The sequence below is a fragment of the Eumetopias jubatus genome, unplaced genomic scaffold (genome assembly GCF_037043125.1).
Source record: "Eumetopias jubatus isolate StellerSeaLion01/CBP00866 unplaced genomic scaffold, mEumJub1_p1.0 scaffold_5, whole genome shotgun sequence".
Taxonomy (NCBI): Eukaryota; Metazoa; Chordata; class Mammalia; order Carnivora; family Otariidae; genus Eumetopias; species Eumetopias jubatus.
In genome coordinates this window covers 77,641,747-77,663,331 of record NW_028274811.1, presented here as the reverse complement: position 1 = coordinate 77,663,331, position 21,585 = coordinate 77,641,747, and the positions used below count along the sequence as shown (strand labels likewise).

General features: G+C 34.9%; 1 pseudogene; it reads left to right on the top strand.

Moving 5' to 3' along the window:
• Positions 1–21,272, top strand: part of LOC114200740 (myotilin pseudogene) — a 73,419-nt pseudogene extending 52,147 nt beyond the window's left edge.
• The last annotated feature ends 313 nt before the right edge of the window (positions 21,273–21,585 follow it).

The following is a 21,585-nucleotide window of genomic DNA, read 5'->3' as shown; positions in this document are numbered from 1 at the left end:
GGCCAATCAACATAATGACATTATTTATAATGTACTCCCTCATTAAAGTAATCACATCTGATGGAATCTATCTCAACATAAATAATAAGAAAAATATAAATTATGCCAAGGTTCGAATGTACCCCCGCAAAATTCACATGTTGAAACCTAACCCCCAAGATAGTTGGGCCCTTGGGAGAGGATTAGGTGGCTCTGCCCTTGTGAATGCGATTATTGCCCTTATAAAAGATGCCGAAGAAATCTCCATTTCCCTCTCTACCATTTGAGGACACAAGAAGTGTGAAAACTGAAAGAGGACCCTCACTGGACCATGGTGGTGCTCTGACCTCAAACTTTCAGCCTCCAAAACTTTGAGAAATAAGCCAACACTTACATGGTCAATTAATCTGTGACAAAGGAGGCAAGGAAATACGATGGGGCAAAGACAGTGTCTTCAATAAATAACGGGAAAACTGGACAGCAACATGCAAAAGAATGAAACTGGACCACTTTCTTTCACTGTACACAAAAATAAACTCAAAATGGATTAAGGATCTAAATGTGAGACCTGAAACCATAAAAATCCTAAAAGAGAATACAGGCAGTAATTTCTCTGACATTGGACATAGCAACATTTTTCTAGATCTGTCTCCTAAGGCAAGGGAAACAAAAGCAAAAATACACTATTGGGACTTCATCAAAATAAAAACCTTTTGGAGAGTGAAGAAAACTGTTAACAAAACAAAAAGGCAACCTACTGAATGGGAGAAGTTTGCTAATGATAGATGCATTAAGGGATTAATATCCAAAATGTATAAAATACCCAACTCAACACCAAAAAAAGCAATCAATCCTATATAAAAAATGGGCGGAGAACCTGAATAAACATTTTTCCTAGGAAAACATACAGATTCCCAACAAACGCATGACAAGGGATTATTTTCTAATATCAGGCCATTGCAAGTGTATTTTCAGAATGAATGACTTTTTTTTTTTTTAATGTGAGATAGGAAGGATGCGGAATGGAAGGGATGGAGGGAGAAAGAACAATAAAAAGCATGTACATGACAACCAAAGACTATTCTTGAAAATTTTATGTCCAGTTCTGCAGTATTCTATTGTGGCTCTTTTAAGGTAACATGGCCCTGAGCTGTGCCTCTTTCCCCTTGTGTGTGTGTGTGTGTGTGTGTGTGTGTCCATCTGCTGTCTCTAGCTCTTGTTTCTTTAATCTTCTGTTTTTTCAAGTTAAGTTCTTAAAGATGGAGGAGCAGAATGTGTAAGTAATCACACATTCAAAAGCTTTTGCTTCACATATTTATTTAAATTAAAAATAAACTATTAGGAGTCATTAATTTTGAAAGCATAATCGAAATATTTTGTAACTGAGTACTAATTCATCCTGTCAGTGGTTTGACTAAGTATTAGTCTTACTCCATATTAATCTTATTAAATTTTATTAAAAAATCACAACTGATAGCAATTATTTATTTGCATATTTAAATTATTCCAAAAATGTTATGCTTTTTTCATCTAGTGAAGATTCCATTTTTCTCTTCTTTTGACTACAATGCACTTCCATGTAGAATTTCACTGTAGTAAATTACAAAGGGCATGACAAACACCCTTTTCAATCACCACCAACCAACAGGAAACCTTAAACTTAGATCCTTTTACTCATTTGATTAAATTGTTCAGTTTTCTTTTTTTTTTTAAGATTTTATTTATTTGAGGGAGAGAGAGAGAGCACATGAGAAGGGGAAGGGTCAGAGGGGGAAGCAGACTCCCCGCTGACAGGGAGCCCGATGTGGGACTCAATCCCGGGACTCCAGGATCATGACCTGAGCTGAAGGCAGTCGCTTAACCAACTGAGCCACCCAGGTGCCCCTAAATTGTTCAGTTTTCTTTTAGTTATAAAATATCACTCCTTCCTTAATACTTGAGTCTCTCTGACTACTGCTTTCCCTTCCCACAAATGCTAAGTTTCTTTAAAAGGCAGACAATCAGTGTCTCCACTATCTCACCTTATAATTTCCTCAGTAGTCATCATTCAACTTTTAGATCCCCAGTAGTACAGGTTTTTCACCATTTCAACTTAAATATTTTGTAATATATCATAAAGTCCAGTGGAACTTTTTGTCTTTCATTTGTTCATTATTTCTGACCATTACTGTGGAACTTGTTTGGAAATCATTCTTTCCCTCTATCCGTGTCATTTCCTGGAGCCCTTTACTCCTTAAATCTTAAACATCAGTGTCTGCTTCTCAGACCTCTTTTCTAGGCTTTCTTTTATTTTCTTTTTATTTTATGCCACCTCTTTGAAAAACCATACACAACCTTCTTTTCAACTAAATATTGAACTAATGGACAAAACTAGACTCATTACCATTTACCCCCAGACTAATTAACCTTGTAAGCTACACTGATTGTTCTTAGAGCACCCAGGTTGTTATCCAAGGATTACTTCAGATTTCTTCTCCCACCCAATCTGCAAACAAGGTTTCTTTTATTTTTTTCGTAAGAGCTGCTAGAATATATTACCTACAAATACTCATTCTATTTCACTTGGAAGCTGTAATCTCCTAATTGTTCCCTCTGCCTACAAACTTTAATTCCTCTTTTTAATTCTCTAAAAAGCAATTCTTATTTTACTACCTTTGTTAAAAATCCTATGATGCTTCCTCTAATTTTAAACATAAAAATAATAAATTTCTCAGTATAAGGGAGAGGCATACAATACATTTTACCTCAGCAGCCTCAGAAGGAGCCAACCCTGAAGATACCTTGATCTTGGGCTTCTAGTCCAGAACTCTGAGACAATTATTTTGTTTAAACCATTCAGTTTTTGTTCCTTTTTTTTTAACATTTATTTGAAAAGTGTAGGAAAACATAAAAAAATAAAACGTCTTATAATTCCAATTCTGAGATGGTACCTATGATTACATAAAGTTAGACAGAAGAGTTCTCCTGCCCTTCTCTGGGCCACCCAGTGTGAACACAGCTTGGGCAGGTCCTTCTTGTCTTTCTCCAGGTAATGCAGATGTATCTGTGTCTCTGCCTGTGCAGGCGTGTCTTTACAAGTGGAATCAGTTGGTATGTTTGGTTTGCAACTGTTTTTGTTTTGTTTGTAGTACATATAGGCAAGATCATTGGATATTGATCTTCTTTTTTCTTTTCGTTTATTATGGTCAGTTAGCCAATATATAGTGCATCATTAGTTTTTGATGTGTGTTCAACGATTCATTAGTTGCATATAACACCCAGTGCTCATCACCACACATGCCCTCCTTAATACCCATCACCCAGTTACGCCACCCCCCCCCACCCCCTTCTGCAACCCTCGGTTTGTTTCTTGGAGTCTAGAGTCTCTCATGGTTTGTCTCCCTCTCTGCTTTCTTCCCATTCAGTTTTCCCTCCCTTACTCTGTGGTCCTCTGTGCTATTGCTTATATTCTACATATGACTGAAACCATATGATAATTGTCTTTCTCTGCTTGACTTATTTCACTTAGCATAATCCCCTCCAGTTCCATCCATGTCGATGTAAATGGGGGGTATTCATCCTTTCTGATGGCTGAGTCATATTCTATTGTATATATGGACCACATCTTCTTTATCCATTTATCTGTTGAAGGGCATCTTGGCTCCTTCCACAGTTTGGTTATTGTGGACATTGCTGCTATGAACACTGGGGTGCAGGTGCTTCTTCATTTCACTACATCTGTATCTTTGGGGTAAACACCTAGGAGTGCAATGGCTGGGTCATAGGGTAGCTCTATTTTTAATATCTAGAGGAACCTCCATACTGTTTTCCAGAGTGGCTGTACCAGCTTGCATTCCCACCAACAGTGTAAAAGGGTTCTCCTTTCTCTGCATCCTCACCTACATTTGTTTCCTGTTTTGTTAATTTTTGCCATTCTAACTGGTGTAAAGTGTTATCTCATTTTGGTTTTGATTTGTATTTCCCTGATGGCTAGTGATGTTGAACATTTTTTCATGTGTCTGTTAGCCATTTGTATGTTTTATTTGGAGATGTGTCTGTTCATGTCTTCTGCCCATTTTTGGACTGGGTTATTTGTTTTTTGAGTGTTGAGTTTGAGAAGTTCTTTATAGATCTTGGATATCAGCTCTTTTTCTGTTTGTGTACTACAAAGCAGCTCTAGCAAACTAATGTAATAATCAATAGCTTTCATATACAAAACTAATAAGAAGCTACATTATACGGAAGCGATCTCCATTAACAATAGCAATGAAGATGATTAAACATGTAGGAATAAACTTAAGAGGAAATGTTCAAACATTTATGAAGGAATTTATAAAATACTCCCAAAAGACATAAAAATAGACTGAGAAAATGGAAAGACATTCCTGTTTCATAGGTAGGATAAGTCAACATTGTAAAGGTATCAGTTCTCTCCATATTAACTTATAAATTAAACTTAATCCTCAGAAATATACCTCATTTTTTATGGGGTTGAACAAGTTGACACTAAATTTCATATAAGAAAACAAGCATGAAAGAATAGATAGGAAAGCACTCAGAAAAACTACGTAGAGGAACTAGACCTACGAGATATTAAAACATGCTTACAAAGTCTCTACAATTGAAAATTAAGTAGTGATATAAAGGAAATTTATTAGATTTAAGTAAAAAGCCCAGAAATAGACCAAAATACATGGAGATTTTGGATATCATATAGGTGAAATCTCATATTGTTGGAGCAAAAAATCTATTCTTCAGTGAATTATATGTGATCCATATCTCATACCACACAAAGGAGAAACTGCAAATGGATTAGGGATCTAAGGTAAAAACATTAAATCATGCAGGTACCACTTAGCATGAGTGGTGAGTTTCTCTTTAACATTGGTGTAGGTAAAGGATTTTGAGCTCTTACTCAATATTCAAGGACAATAAAAGATTGATTGATATAATTTACTTCTTTAAGTAAATTGCATTGCAGATAATACCAAAAACAAAATCAAAAGCTGAAAAATGGAAGAAAATAATTAGAATATTAACTGGAAGTCTTCAAACCTCTAATATATAAGAAAATCTTAAAAACTGATAGGCATAGGAACAAAATCCAAAAAAAGGAAAATGGAAAAAAAAAAGACAAGAAACAGGAAATTCACACACACACACAAAAAGATATAGAAATGGTACTTAAAAGGAAAAATCTCAAACTCTCTCACCTATCAGATTGGTAAAAATTTGAAACTGTGGCATTTATGAGGTGGTAAGGAAACAAACAAGCATACTCATACATTTCTGGTAGGAATGCAATTTGATACACCTCTTCTGGAGGGAAATTTGGTAATATTAAACAAACTATGTATACCATTACCTAAAGAATCTATAATGCAACTTACATATATCCCACTTGCATAGCAGTTATTTATTGTTAGAACCATACTCATGTTTTCCATATCCTCCTACCCTACATGTGTAAATAATTAGAACCAAGAAGGATGAGGAAATGGATCTATTCAGGATTGAACACACACAGTAACAAAGGAACTTAATTGTATTATAAGTGAATGACAAAACATAGTGAAGAGGGTTGGGAAGAACTAACCTATATAATTTTGGAAAACAGTCCTTTATATATTTTAAGGTTTAAGATTAAACAAATATACACAGATATTTTACTCTAGTTAATACATTTGTTTCTTATGGGGGGATTTATTTGTGATTCTGAAACACCTTCATGTGTGTACATGTTTGTTTATGTGTATTACTAAAGTAAGTAAATATATTGTGCATAATAATAACCAGGTTTTACAATATCAGAGGAGAATTACAAATAAGGAAAGGAAGAAGGATAAAATGATCACTGGGGTGATTGATAGATTGGAATTAGAGCTATTGGTCTACACACACACACACACACACACACACACACAGAAATGGATAGAAAATACATAGATGTATGTATGTTAGTATACAGGACTTAGTATCTATCGCTAGTGAGCACACATACTGTCTAAACCTTGGTTTCTAAGTATTATTTGCCAGTTAAAAAAATATCAGGGCTCCTTGGAAAAATCTTTCATTTCAGGGTGAGGTTAGGGAAAGTACAAGATGAGCCTAGAACAGCTGATGATGCTAATTAATGAAGTGGTCAAAAATATATAGTTATTGAAAAAAAGAGAGAAGCACCAACATGAAGCAGCGGCCAAACTTGAGACAATGTGAACAAAAAATAAATAACAATGTTAATTTATGGATAGTTTATGATAAATTATGGATATGCAAATTATGAATAAGCTGGGGGCTAATCTAAATATTCACAACCTTTCTTTTAAAAATGAGTAATTAAACATTAAATAAACGGAGGAGGAGTAGCATGTGGTAGGGACAGGAGAAAAAGAAAATTACCATTAGGCAAGCGTCTAAAGAGAAATCAATATTGCAGCCAAGATTTATCAATGATGCTAAAATTAGTGTGTGAAAGAAAGTATGATAAGAAACAGATTTTTAAATCTTATTATTTTCAGGGCATTGAAAAATTTGTTGAGGGAAGAATCAACAAGGCTTACATTTAAGGTGATGTTGTTAACATGATTATGGGGGAAAATTTTTGATCAATGATAAGATACTAGTGTCATTAGGGATGTATATTTGGAATTCTTGAAGTAGAAAAATGGAAACCCTCTGCTAAAAATATTACCTAAAGATATATACCTTTTATGTGCATGGCGCTGGACAAAAAAGATCAGTCACACTCAGATGTCAGAGAGTGAAAAAAAGTATTAACTATTGGATGTCTGACTGTAGGTTTTCTTAAGTTAACATGGTCTTGGTGTATTTGTGAAGTGATAAATATAAGAAAATTGTGAAATCAATTTTTTTAACCTCTGTTTTACTATCCTTTGTTGGACAGTTTTTGGGTATTTGGTTTTAGTTTTCTGTGTAATATATTTTTGTATGACACTAGCTTTCTCTTTAATTTTTTAAACATTTTAATGAAAAAATCAATGCATATAGGCAGCTGTGCTCCCTTCCATCAAAACTATCTGAAAGATAAATGCATTGGAATAAAATTAAGTATATCTGAGAGTTAAAACACATAGTAAACCTTTCTAAAATATAGACAAATAACTTTATATTCAAGAAAGAAAAAAAGTTGAAAATGGAGGTGATATTAATGAATTTATCTCATTATCTCCAGGCAAGTAAAATGAAAATGATTATGGGGAATTTGTTAAAATGGATATGTTTTATTTGTCTTTATAAAAAGATACTAATCAATGAGTTAAGCCCAAAATAAACTCTGTTTTAATCTAGGACTGGTGAAGTATACTGTAAGAGTAGTATGTCAGAAGACTTGAAGGAGTAAGACCCTGGGTATTAAAATATTTAACCCAATTTCCAGAAGGGAAGTCCAATGCCTGGAAATCCTACTGAGTGTATAAAGAGGTAAAAAAACTATTGTGGAATGAAAATAAACTACAAGTCCTACTAGAAGAGAGTAAAAATGAGAAGAAATGTAAACACATAAATATAATGTTAAAAATTTAAGTCTCAAATAGATTTTAGAAAAATAGAAAATAGAAAATAGACTTGGGTATTAAAGAGGGCACATTCTGTGTGGAGCACTGGGTATTACGCACAAACAATGAATCATGGAACACTACCTCAAAAACTGATGATGTAATTTATGGTGATTAACATAACAATAAAAAATTAAAGATAAAAATAATTTAAGTCTAAAATAAAATGCCAAATGGATACATGAATCAAGTTACAAAATAAGGCTGAATACGGCATTTTTCCTTAATATAGAATATTCATATCTCATATGAACTATTACATTCAGTATCTGCATTCAGTATCTTTTGTCAACCTTCTACAATAAAAATACGCGAAACCACAGATTTGATGTTATTACTTCCCTAGTGAGAAATTTGTAAAGCTTCATCTTATCCTGAACAGGCATGGAAAAAAGGTTTCAGTTGTTGGGTTCTATCCATTGTTTGTTTAGAGACCATCCTGGCTCCTTGTGAAAGTATGTTCTGATCAGTGATAAAGTGGTTAAGGCTCTTTGGTTTATTTGAGAAGGTTGTGATAGTATGTGTACAAACGTGTATGCCATCTTATTCTTTCCAGCATGGATTTTAGTGCCTGACCAAGGGACCCATAGCCTATCATGTTTCAGTGTGGTCCTGTGCAGCTTCCCAGCTTCATGTCCAGGAATGCCCTGTTCTGAACGCTCTTAGTTGTAGCACTCCTCGCCAGTCCTGCTTCACACCTTGGCTTGTGATCTGCACTCAGTCTAACATAGCCTCGTCACTAACATCCTACCGTACCCTCTTTCCTTCACTTAAACCTTGCCCTTCCCAGCAAACATTTCTGCTCAGTCTCACTTATCTTTTGATCACAACTTAGAACACATATGATTTGCTATTTATTTAACAGAGTTCCTACTGTGTGCTAAATACTATGCTGGACTTTAGTGGTAAAGCTGTTAAAACAGAGTTTTTTTCTGTCCTCGTGGATCTTCCAATCTAGAAATAGTAAGCTTATATAAGTAATTACATATTTATACTTGAGATAGGTCTTATTGATGAGACAAGGTCATATAAACATCATCCTGAAACCTTCTAGGTATGCTAAGAGTCCCTCTTCAGTGCTGACATGTTTCTCTGTTTTCTCACTAGACTATAATCTTTTCGGGGGCAGGTGTAATGTACTGAGTCAGATACTTCATCCCTTGTGGTGTTTAATGAATGCCTGTTTAAGTTAAATATATGCAATTATTGTCCATAAAACACCAGTAAATGATTTCCTTACAATCTTGTTAATATATATATATATATATATATATATATATATATATATATATATACCTCAGGAAAAAAACCTTTGTAGTTGATACCTTCATTTTCATGTAAGTGAAGTTTTACTTTTCACTGAGACCTGGGTAGAAAAAAAGTGCCACTTCTATCCTGTGCTATTTTCCCTCTAAAATGGAATTTTCTATCAAAGATTGGCTTACACAATTCTCAGGATATGAACACCTGGAACATTTTAGAAGCAAAAAAGCATGTCAAGACAGAGCAATATCTGGAATGGCTTTTAAAAAAAATTTTATTTAAATGTGATTGGGTTTTTTGCCTGAGGCATTAGAGACAGATAACTGAAAGAACGTGGATGAACTCTGAGCATTTGTTGAGTTTTTCTCACTAATTCATTAGTTAGAAGATATCACAAAATGGGCTCCACCTTAATTATGAAATCTCTTCAGGGTTGCCGCTGGCTATCATCCGTTTACTTACACAGAAAATAAAGATCATTATATACATTTCTCAAAAAAAATCAGCCCTAACCTCTACTATGCCCAAGTTTACAAAAGCATGCAGGCAGCTCAACAAGAGAATGGGATGAAATCAATTTAAGTTATTAACATGGTTCAGAATATGATCAAATATTTGCCTGATATTTGATTCTTGCTTCCATCTCCAAATTTGAAAGAGGTCCTAGACAAGGGGTAAATGTTGTCGCTTAGATTATAGTATTAGGCAGAAACTACACATACAGTCATTGGCACATTTTCCACAATTATAGGACTGATTTTCTGTGGTGTTTCCATTTCAATGTAAAGCTGAATTCTTAGGGCATACCAAAATTTGGTACTGCAAACAATACAGACCCTAATATTGCTGTAAAATGTAAGCTATCCAATTTAGCTATAATTTCAGAAATTTTAAGTGTATTGGGTATTAGGTGAAAATATTGTATGATAAGTATATTCTGGTTATAGGTGGCAAGTCATGGATTTAGTTACTATATGGAAATTTATGCAATAATTTGATTAAAAAAGGCAAACAAACAGGATATGTCTGAACAATATACTGGGAGAAAATCTGTTAATATGAAACTAATTTTTTTTTAAAGATTTTATTTATTTGAGAGAGAGAATGAGAGATAGCACCAGAGGGAAGAGGGTCAGAGGGAGAAGGAGACTCCCCGCTGAGCAGGGAGCCCGACGCGGGACTCGATCCCGGGACTCCAGGATCATGACCTGAGCCGAAGGCAGTGGCTTAACCAACTGAGCCACCCAGGCGCCCAATATGAAACTAATTTTTATAGAGTTGGCTAAGACATGTTTTTACTCTGACATATGCTGGAATCTTCTAAAATGATTAATATAACTTTCATAAGAGTTTGAGACAAATCTTGAGTTTCTAATGCATTAGCAAAGGCTAATTTTAGGTTAATTTTTAATAATGGTTCCAAAAAGATCTCTTAAAATAATATACATGCATATGTGGAAAATATTTATATATCTTTTTTGGCCCTACCTCAAGTCTCCTTGTTGTAGATTTCACTTAACCTCAATATATCCCATGCAATAAACCTGAGCCTTACATTTTTGTTCTTGCATTTCATGAATTTTTTTTAATCTTCTGTAAGCAACAATATTTGATCAATTTTCTGACCCATGTTCTACTCAGCAGGCCCATTAAAATTTAACTTCACTTTCAATGGTTCAATAAATAAAAAGTTAATTCATAAAAATTAAAAAACTAATTAATCAAATATCAGTTGAGTGTTTGATAGGTACTAGTCACTTATGTAATTTTAGAGGACCAGCTGGGGAACTTCTGGAGACATAAATTGACATCCTATCTATCCAGGACATAATTTTTGCATACATATTACGTTCTGTATTGTACATATGCAGCTCACATCATAGTCTTTTTCTCATCACTTAACAAGGAGTGTGTATCAAAATTGCCTCTAGAGTTTTTTAAAAGCATAAATTCTTGAGGATCTAGCTCAGAGTTACATAATCACAGTCTCTGAGGATGAAATCTCATTATATTTTAGTTAAAGAGTACTGATTTTTTTGCGGATCCATTCTCATATATATTATCTATCTATTTAGTTAAGTTTTAATTGTGGAATGTAATACATTTATATTTTGTAACTACAGTAGGTGGTGTTCCATTGCTGTGGAATTGTTTCATCTGTTAGAGTCCATTACTCAACCAGACTGCTGGTGGCACAGGAGAAAAAATGGTTAATGCCACTGAAATACCTAATTAAAGTTTTAGTTCTATTTTTTCTTAATAATGCTTCTTGATTTATTAATGCACTCTTCTTAGTAATGAAGGATATTCACACTCCCACTCCCCTATCCAGTTTCTCTCCCACTTGACACTCTTATATGTAGAGATTAGAGCTCTAGAGAGCAAAAGTGTACTACTGAGGTAATTAGTGTGATTCTAGACAAGCAGTCGGGGGGAAGAGAGCTATTGATCATCACTCTTAGAATATCTGCATTGTAGATATACAGAGTATTTGGAGGTCTTGCACTGAGAAGACAAAACTATCATTCTGTCACTGTGGTTTAAGTATAATTAATAAAAGGCTGTTTTTGATACCAGTTGAGTACAGAAGAAATATATCCAAGCTCCAAAGTGTTTTTAAGATTTTGAGGAGTTCTCTTTCCATGAATGATCAGGAAGGCAAGTCTGCCCCCGGGAGGTTTGCAGATCCTCAGGCCTCTGTGGCTGCTATTACAAAATCACTTTCAATAATAAACAAAAACATAAATATTAAGTTCAAATATTTAATAGTATATCACAGGCCAGGGCTTGTGCTAAGGGCTCCATATGCACTCTCACATTTTCTTCTGATGATAAGAGGTAGGTACTGTTACAGGTTTTGTGTTATGAGTATCTACTTACATGTAACAGTGACATGAATTGAGAGTAATTGTTCATAAAATATAGAATCTCTGAACTCATTCAACAAACATTTATTGAGCCCTTTCATAAGTAATATATGGAAATAATGATTATAAGGACAAGGAAACCTAAAATAACTTTATCTCAGCAATCAGCTACTGTAATAGCCACAAAACTATGCTCATGCATGAAAAGCAGAATGTTGATATATGTTGGTAGATGTGGCTCATTTCCTTTGCTTCAGTCATTTGAGAAGTCTCATTGAAAACAATGAGGGGAACTCAGAATTGACATGATAGCAGCATAAAATGAATCAATATAAAAATTACAGATTAAATGATAGGATGTACAAATATTTATTAAAAATCTGGGTGGGGTGATTGGAGAAATTGTGTAGACATTTAGGTAAAACAGTATTAGCCATGACTTATTAATTACTGAAGCTTGATGCTTGGTATATTTATATATTTTTTTATAATAATACATTATAAATTAGATAAAAGATCAATATGAAATTTAAAACTCTGATGAGTTCACAAGCAACCAAATAGTTGTTTCATTTTAATATTATAGTTCAGTTCAGCGAGTGCATGAATTTCTCTTCCTCAACCAAAATGCAATTAACATCCATGAAATTATACAATTTTCTATTTGCCTTTGCCCACCTATAATAATTGTGGCTAATGGCCATCTAAATTATTCATTTTATATGGTGAACAAGTGATTATTTTTAAAACAGATCCTGTGCTCTTTTAAATTGCTTTTCTTCATTCTCCAGTTGGCCCAGACCATTACTGAGTTAAATGTTTCTTAATGAAGAATACTGCCTCACTGAACTTTGCTTTGTCTGCAAATCACAGGAATAATTTGAAATTCCTAATGTCCAGAACTGCATCTCAAAATGAGATGGCAAATGCTAAAATTCTGCATCTCTACACTATGACCTTTATCTGAATGCTTTTTTTTTTTCTTTAGAAACACCAGACTCTCAGAGGATATATTTTAAATCTATAAACCCGGATACAAATAGTGTGTGTGCTGATTATTCTAGGAAGTTGATTTTATCAATGAAGACATAAACAGAACTTATAAAATGAATAGGAACATGCTGTATGAGGGGAGAGGGGCAAAAGAGGGGCGTTGCATAGTGTTTCTGCTTCTTTCCCCCCTCTCCCTACTAGCGCTTCCTGCAGAGAAGAGAAGCTGCTGATCAAATTGCCTCAGTCCAAGACATTGATAGGGTTACACTTTTTAAAAGGTGAGATCAAACTGTACTCCAGCCATTGGGCTTTTTTCATTCCTCTTTATTCTCCACTTCCTTTGTGTACCATCCACTTCCATGTGATGTAGTTATACTGAAGTTGACTATACATATCTCATGATGTCACTTGCCCTTTTACTTTGATTTTGGTTAGGAGGCAGAGAAAATAAAGCCAACATTTAAGAAACAGGAAGTAAGTGTTTTCATTACACTGTGAACTATATCACAGCCTTTACCAGACCTTATGTCATAGTGCGGGTTTAGCCTATATGCTAATAACCTGGAATTTTCATTTGGATACCATTTCTTTCATATGTTCCTTTCTTCATGGTGTGTGTGTGCATGCGTGTGTGTCCTTGCATGCGCATGTGCGTGCGTTCAAATAAGGGCCATCAGAGTTGATCCGTGAAATATTCCTGGTAGGTAGCCTGGGTCAAAATGACATAAAGCTACCACCAGAAAACCATAGTTCTACACACTACATGTACACTTAGCAGCAGCATTATTTTAACGCTATATAATTTTTTTTTGTTTAATGTGGTTTATTTGTTGAAATTATTTTGGTGAGCAAACAATTAATCTTCAGTTTGTGGGCCTGACTCAGTGGCTTTGTAAACAAGTGGTGCAAACATAGCAAATTGGAACTTGAAAGTTACAAAATCTAGAAACATTTACTTTTATTTTCCCCGTGTTTGCTTGAGCTTCTGGTTGACACAGCACATCCCTAAGATACGGAAATCCCTTATCCTTCTTTCTTCTTTCAGGTGCCAGGAATTGATTTTGCAGTCAGCAGGAGCATCATGCCCAGCTGTGTCCTTTTTCTTTTCTGCCTTTCCCTTGATTTACCTTCTAGTTAGTCAGAAAGCAATCACAAAACCCCGACAGTGTCAAAATTGTAGTATTCTAAATGTCTCAGCTAGGCATCTCCAAACTTCCCAAAACCTCCTGACTTTTCTTGTGATCAAGGACCCATGTAAGCCTAATCAAGTGCCTTCATACGGAGACAATCATTTAGCTAAATTATGTGCTGTAATAAAAAAGTAATCATTTTAATGCAAAACTTTTCACTATAGTGATAAAATAAATATTCATTCAATATTTAAATATGAAAGAGCAAAATTAAACACGTAGACACATTTTATTATAACTGATGAGTGTAATAAGTTAGCATTCGGTAAGTATGTGATTTTTAAATTAGAGTTTTTTCCCTCCACTTTGGTTACACAGGGAACAAATGTAAACTTTCTTTCAAGTAATAAATATGAAAGCATAATCAAATGTAAAGTTTGGCTTCTATACTTATATCTCTTTTATCCACATTTGTTCCCACTTATTGTTAACCAGAGCAATTGCCCAGGAAAATAGACCTGAAATAGTCTATTAACTTGTATGGATAATAGTACTGAAAATCCTATGGTGGCCAAACATATTGGGCTGTTTAAGGTATCTCGCAGATTTATATGGGGTGGTATATATTTAAGGAAGGGGGATATAGGAAGTTCCATAAATCAGATTTCTTATCTCTCAGATATAACGAGGCCATGGTTAAGTAAAATGTTCCAGTGGAAAGTATAAAAAAGGGCAAAGGGAGCCACAGTGGTAATGCCATTGCCTCAAAATATGAAATCAAGTAAGGCTTCTTCTCTAAACCTACTGCAGTTGCCGAGTAGGAATTCATGCTGTTTACATATGTTTTGATTTAAAAAATTAAAAAGCCAGACGTCTGAGCTTGATAATTGTGATATATCCAACTTCGCAAATGTTGGCAAAATTTTTTTTGTAAAACCTTTATATTATAGGCCAACCCTGCACAGGCAAAATGAACTTGTCTTTCTGAGGAATTCCATCTGGAAATGACATGTAGACACCAGAGGGTTTTTGTAAATTATTTATTAATTTTCCACTTAAAATTCTTTAAAGTTTTTCTACAGTCCATCAATTAACTACTGATTTCTCAGCAGGCCATTTCTTCTCCTCCACAATATAGACTCAACCTCACTTAAATTCTTATACCCTTCTTTTCCCATACTGGTTATTACCTTTCTTCATACTATTTCCATACATTCCACTCTTCCATTTTTGTTTCACTGCTGATCTTGAGCGCTCTATTCCTCAGAAAGTTTTCTTCCCTCTCTGGCCCCATAATTGAATTTGTACTTTACTTTTCCTGGAGCACCAGGGGATATTTATCTTCTCAAATGGTGCTTAGGCAGTCCCTTCAATGGTTATACAGTTGCCTGGGTATTTCACAGACAAAATATCTAAACCTAGGGGCGCCTTCTAGCCTCAGAACATGCCTAGCTTTGTCTTGGAATATCAGGGAGTTTTCAGTGTTGTAGATATAATGGAGAGTAAGAGAATTAACATGTACTGAGTAGGTATACAAGGCTGAGCACGTGGTTTTATTACTGGGAAATATTCAAGTTGTTTTTGATTCTGCCAGTGCTCCATCAGTTTAATTAAAATCACTGGTGTATTTGAGCTTTAAGAACTGATATATTTGCCAGGAACTTTTCAGTGAGAGTAAGGATACTTGATGTATGCACCCCATATCTATTCATTTACATACTACAATGCCCATGGGTTAGCTGGGAAACCTGTTACAATGGTGTTAACAAAATGAAAGCTGTTGGCTGTAATTGAAAAAAAATGGGTTCTTCTTGGTTATTTTTCTAATAGTACTGAAAATATTTTATGGCTATTGTTTATGAAAGGGGTATTATCTCAGAGAATTATCAATTATTCCATGCTGTAACTGGTACTAGCTCCAACTGTTTCCATCAGATCAAACCATTTGCGTCTGGTCTAGCATACTTCCATTTACTCCATGCACAGATTCCAGATTCATTTTTGTAAAATACATATTAATCATGATACTTCTCTGCTCAAAGACCCCTCTCATTGCTTGTTATGAATTTTAGAGTGAATTCCAATTTGTTACTGAGGCATTAAAGAATACCTATAATCTGAGTCTAATCTCTCAATCATTTTCTACTGAAATCCTACTGTATTGGACAAATTTATTGCCTTATCAAAAATATTTTGAAGCTGTATCAATTAAGGTTTAATCCAAGAAAAAGAAAACTCTGTAGGTATATTAACAAGAAAGAAATTCAATACAGGGAATTAAGTGACTACAAAACTGATGGAAATGCTGAAGACCAAAACCAGATTCTTACTCAGGCTACAAGAAAAATTCCCACAGCAATGACGAACTGATTCACTAGGGTAGCCACTTCCTCTGAAGCCAACACAGGAGCTAATGTCAGAATCAAAAAGCCTCTACCAGAGCTGGCTCCTTGCTATCAGAATACTGGATAATAGGCTTGGAACAGAGCTGTAGAAAAACAACCACCAAAATTGGACTGAAATTGGTCTCTGCTTCATTTCCTCCTTTCAGTTATCCTTTTAATCAATGCTTTTTGGGGAAAATCAACTTCCTCCTTTGGGAAAAGAACACAACCTCTCTGGTGGTTGTCCTAGACACCCTTATATTTTATTTAGTAAGTTTCTTTTTCTGACATATCAGCATTTGATTTGAGTGAGGTCCTCAAATGTTTATCATACTATCTCATTTAGAAGAAGAAAAAGTGTTCTTTGGTAGAGTAAATAATTTAGAAGCCAGAGAAAGATAATTTAAGAGAGTGGAAGACAGAGAAATAATTCAAATATCTGGAAATCTGAATTTATTTTAATAGATTCTATTTCTGTTTCATAATTATGGAGCACTATAAGAAAGATTATTATGTAACCTGGTCACTTTATACATGTTTTCTATTAATCTATCACCCACTTTCCATCTACCATCTTTGTCGGTATCCTTATCCTAATTTAATAGAAGAAGAAAATTAATCTCGGGAATAGATTTTCCCATGTTTAAAAGGAAAAGGTTAACATTTAAAGGTAATTATAATTGCTACCAACCTTCTTTCTTATGTAAAATAACCCTCACTTGATTATGTTTAAAATTTATGCCAGTAGAAAACATTAAAAACTTATTCTTTTGTTATTGGCTTTGCATTGTTTAAAACTGTGGAAAGAAGGTAAATGGAAATAAACATGTGTCAGTTAAACTCAATAAAAAGGTAAATTATTGTTAAAGAATAATTTACATTACTTAAATGATGTGGAGAGGATTATTTGGCAACAATTCAAGTTACTCACAGGGGAAAAGCAATAGTATTTCACAGTGTGGACAATTATTGGTACAATGTGTACTTTTTTCTCTTTAATAATTGCATGTTCCCTTTTGTCACAACTGCACAAGACAGAATAATTAAAGTATATTAGCTACATTGTGGAAGGGACATTTGGTTTTAATTAACATTGGAGCATAAGAAAGGCAATTTGCTTTATATTGCCATTCATTCTTTGATGCACACATACACACATATACACAGAGTCTGTGCACAGAAAGGCAAATATGTGAAATGCTACAAAGCTTCCCAATCTGGAGTTATACTAAGCCTAACTAAAATGTACAAAATATTTTATGCAATAGAAATCCTTTCTTCTCTTTGGTATTTTAGACAGTTGTGTGGCATCCTAGTGTAAAAATGACTTAAAACCAGAAGTCAGTTTTTTGATTATTCTAAAAGTGGACTGGACAATCAACAGAGCTACCTGCCATTCATATGGCAGGAACAGAAAGCCAGAACTCACTGAAGAGTGAAATTACAATGCATATTCATTTTCAGTTACTACTTAAAGAAGTAAGACAGACACCTCTGACTCGTTTAATACAATTTGGTGAAAAAGAAGTTTATGTTACAGTTGGATAGAGTGTCAATGAAACCTATAGGCTCAGAATGCATATAGATTCCCTGCATGATAAACTAATGTAACCATATTCCTCCATCAGGGGGACATTGACCATGTATCAGTTAGGTTTTGCTGCATAACAAGCCACTTCAAGTATTAAAGGTTTAAAATAATGGCATTTATTTAACTCATGATTCTGTGATTTGGCAGTTGGTTTGGCCTTTTTTGGGCAATTCTTGTTTCACTGGCTCAGTTATATGTCTGAGCTCAACAGTAAAGTCAGCTTGGAAGTGGCAGTGTGAAATGACTGCAGCTGGAAGAATGTTTCTTCTCTCCATGGTCTCTCATATTTCAGCAGGCCAGCTGAAACTTGTTTACATGACAACTGGGCAAGGTTCCAAGAGAGAATAGAAGTGACTCTGGATTCCTGAGCCCCTGAGCTTAGACTTGACATGCTATCACTTATACTACATTATATTGGCCAACCAAGTCATACAGCCAGCCCATATTCAAGAAATGGAAAAAGAAATTCCACTCTTTAATAGAAAGAGATTCCAAGCTGCATTGAAAGGATGTAAACATAAGGAGGACTGAAAGATTTTGGCCAGTTATTCAATCTACTGCACCACATTGGGAATTATATTCTGTTGGTGACATAGTTCTCTTGATAATGAAGTGCATGATAATGAAGCCTACAAACAAAAATAGGCTTCAGAGGAGGGATGTATATATATTGCTCTTTCAGTCTTCCCCTACTTTTTCCAATGCCACCTCTGGTTCAGCATAAATAATCTATGACTCCTAAGTGAGATTCATTCCAAGCACCTTAGACTACTGTTCAGCAGTTCTACACTTACTTCAATTTAACTTGTTTTAACATCCAAATCTTCAACATACACATTTCTAAGTATGTCCTTTCTGACCCCCAAAGTCCTGTAACTTTCCTAAGTACCAGTGTGTGTACGTTATTCTTAAGCTTGCTTTGTTCATTAAAAATGGGAATTAAAAATAAATACTCCATGGTATTATACATATACATTAATTAATATGCATGCATGCACTTACAATGATTTCTAGTAAATGGACATTCAATAAAGGTTAACTTTTTTCTAAAAAATCTTGAGACCAAATTGTAGTGGTAGAGTTTATTAGCAGGATACTTATTGAGGACAAAGCCAGGTGACTATAAAAAGTCTATGACATACATTCTAACAATCCATTGTGCCACAAGTACCATGAGAGTCACAACATAGTATGGTTGGCCAGAGCCACACATATGGATAATAACAATAGTAGTAGTATGTGTTCTAGCATTTTAAAAACAAAATCAAAGTCTACAAAGCTTAACATGCCTAAAGGCATCCAAGTAGGTATTCCAATTTGTCTAATAGGTCTTCTGATTCCAAAACTCATGCTTTTTTCCCCACTACATTACTCTTTCATTCATTCATTCACACACACACACACACACACACACACACACACACACACACACACACAGTGAGTAAAACTTTTTTTGGAACAGACATATACACAGAAAACTTTTGATTTAAATTAACCTCTTCTGACTATGGATCTCTACCTCATATTACTGATTTTTTTTCACCTATCAGCATATGACAAAATAAATAATTGGAATGGTTTTAACATAAACATATTTCAAGGAGGTCTTGGGCATTTATCCTATTTTATTTTTTTTAAAGATTTATTTATTTATTTATTTGAGAGAGAGAATGAGATAGAGAGAGAGAACATGGGAGGGGGGAGGGTCAGAGGGAGAAGCAGACTCCCTGCTGAGCAGGGAGCCCGATGCGGGACTCGATCCCGAGACTCCAGGATCATGACCTGAGCTGAAGGCAGTCGCTTAACCAACTGAGCCACCCAGGCACCCTCAAGGAGGTCTTGGGCATTTATAAATTAAAACATCTATCACAATATTTACAAACTCAAGTAAAATGGAAACTACTATCACCTCCAAATTATAGCCCATTTGCAAAGCAAAGAATCTATGGGATTTAATGCATAGTTCTACATACTCAAGTTATTATTTTAAATTACATTTTAATAGTAAGTCCTATTAAGCACTTGAGTAGAAGTCTTATCTGAAAGACCATGCTTGTTTTTTTTTAAATATTTTTTGCTTCCATTTTGTTTAATTAATATTAAAATTTGCAGGAAAGATAATGCATGTAAGAACATGTTTTGTTGAAACTTCTGGCTCTTTTAGCCAAACCAGTCTTCCATTATCCAACCTAACCCATGCACAGAGAAAAGATGTTCTACCTCTTCAACAGTGAATTCTCACATCACCATGTCCCCTTCTGCTTTCCCTGCTTCTCTCCAGCACCTTTCTGGTTCCAACCAGAGCCAAAGATTTATAGCCACCCATAACCGGTCTTCAGCCAGCTTCCTGGGCTCCATATTGCCACCACAGTCTGATTACTGCAACAGTAAATCTCCTCCACTGTGGACTCCAACTATCGTCAACCCTAAGGTGGTCAACTATAAATGCTAAGCCATCTCAAACTGCAAATTCTAGGCCCAATTCAGGAACTCCCAACGATGAGACACAAGGATCAAAAGAGAAGCTTTGAGTCAAGATTTGGAGGGAAAACTGAAATGTAAGGACAGCCTTCATCACAATGGAAATCAATGGCTAACACATGAGGAGAAAGTGGGTTGCAGATTGCTAGGATCACAGAGTGTAGCTTCTGTGTTTCAAGCTCAAAATTGTAGAGAGGCGCAAGATCTGCCACAGCACAGTTCTGAACATGCACAACTGTAAGTTCCAATTTCAAAGAGAAATGTGAATGGTCAGGATGCAATTCAGAAGAAATCTTACCCACGGTATTTCATTCACGTGCCAGAGAACATGTTGACTGAACTGGAAGATTCTGCAGCATGAGTGGACCACCAGCTCCTGATATGTCTTGCTTTATAAGTGGAAGACCAGTTTAATTAGGTGACTTTCACAAAATGATGGTGTCTGACAAGAATTTTCATTCATTCATCTTTGAAGTGGGAACAGCTTCAGATGCAGGGGTTTGCATGTGTTCCCTGAGCAGAACAGGAGAAGCCACCTGTACTGTGCTGCTGAGCATCCTTGCAAAAGAACACAGAAGAGCACCGATGCTTGTCCTCAGACAACAAAGCAAACAAATTTTTGAGGGAGACTCGGTGAAGCTAGAATACCAGATCTCAGTAGGACCTCCACCAAAGCTTTTCTGGTAACAGAAATAAGGAAATGGTGCAATTCAACAGTGACTGAATAAGCTTATAGTATGACAACTACAACTAGTTCCTTTACTGATTAAGTTGTCAATAAGAAAGACTCTGGTGTTTGTAGTTAATAAAGCCGAGTTAATGAGTCACCATGTGTAACAGATTTAGAAGTTAGAGCCTGTCCAAACCAAACTCTTCCAACTCCTAAGCTGTTATGTGTTCAACCAACTTTCAGCAGATATTTAGCATTCAACAGGAAAAGTTTGGATGTGAAACAAACCTTTAACCCAGAAAGAGAGTTGCAGCATCTGGCAGCTCAGTCTGCAGTCTGTGAAAATGAAAAACATGAATAACATTATCAATATTGGAAAATGCAGCAGCTATACTATTAATGATATATTTGATTAAATTTTTGGAATAAATGCATTTCTGTATTAACAGAATATGGCTTTAGAGGATAATATAACTGATACATATGTATTTTGTATATATATGTTATACACACACATATAATAATATATGTGTATAATATATACGTTTATTATTTATCCCCTAACTCTTAAATATTCTAGCTGTTTATCTGGTTTGTGTAGACTACAGAAAGTCTGGGTTTATAATTAAGAAGACTATTTAAAATGTGGAATTTTGGGGTGCCTGGGTGGCTCA